A 1,161-nucleotide genomic window follows, 5' to 3' on the forward strand; every position below is an offset into this window, starting at 1 on the left:
TGAAGTGAATACAAGGTATACATGACACTTCGCAATGAATATTATATCTTATCACGAAACATAGAAATGAGATGCGATATCGCGGTTTAAGTAGCATTAGAAATCTATTGCTACGATACTTAGACATCTGAATACGCTATTTCCTAGCAAGGAAGTGTCGCATTTACATTTGTTTGGAGTGAATACTAGGTATACATGACACTTCGCAATGAATATTATATCTTATCATGAAACATAGAAGAGAGATGCGATATCGCCTTTTATGAAGCATTGGAATCCTATGGCCACGATGCGATGACATCTGCAAACGCTATTTCCTAGCATGGAAGTGTCGCACTTACATTCTTTTTTAGTGAATGCGAGGTATACATGACACTTCGGAATGACAATTATGACTTATCACGAAACATGGAAATGAGATGCGATATCGCGATTTAAGAAGCATTAGAACTCTATTGCTACGATACGTAGACATATGCAAACGCTATTTCCTAGCAAGCAATAGTCGCATTTACATTCTCTTGAAGTGAATACGAGGTATACACGACACTTCGCAATGAATATTTTATCTTATCATGAAGCATAGAAATGAGATGCGATATCGCGTTTTGAGAAGCATTAGAACTCTATTGCAACGATACGTAGACATCTGCAAACGCTATTTCCTAGCATGGATGTGTCGCACTTATATTCTTTTGAAGAGAATACGAGGTATACATGACAGTTCGCAATGAATATTATATCTTATTATTAAACATAGAAGTGAGATGCGATATCGCGTTTTAAGAAGCATTAGAACCCTATGACCTCGATGCGATGACATCTGCAAACGCTATTTCCTAGCATGGAAGTGTCGCAATTACATTCTTTTGAAGTGAATACGAGGTATACATGTAACTTCGGAATGATAATTATGACTTATCATGAAAAATATAAATGAGGTGTAATATCGTGATTTAAGTAGCATTAGAACGCTATTGCTACGATATGTAGAGATCTGCAAACGCTATTTCCTAGCAAGGAAGTGTCGCATTTACATTCTTTTGAAGTGAATACAAGGTATACATGACACTTCGCAATGAATATTATATCTTATCACGAAACATAGAAATGAGATGCGATATCGCGGTTTAAGTAGCATTAGAAATCTATTGCTACGAT

Source organism: Xylocopa sonorina, unplaced genomic scaffold (assembly GCF_050948175.1).
Source record: "Xylocopa sonorina isolate GNS202 unplaced genomic scaffold, iyXylSono1_principal scaffold0085, whole genome shotgun sequence".
NCBI classification, from domain to species: domain Eukaryota; kingdom Metazoa; phylum Arthropoda; class Insecta; order Hymenoptera; family Apidae; genus Xylocopa; species Xylocopa sonorina.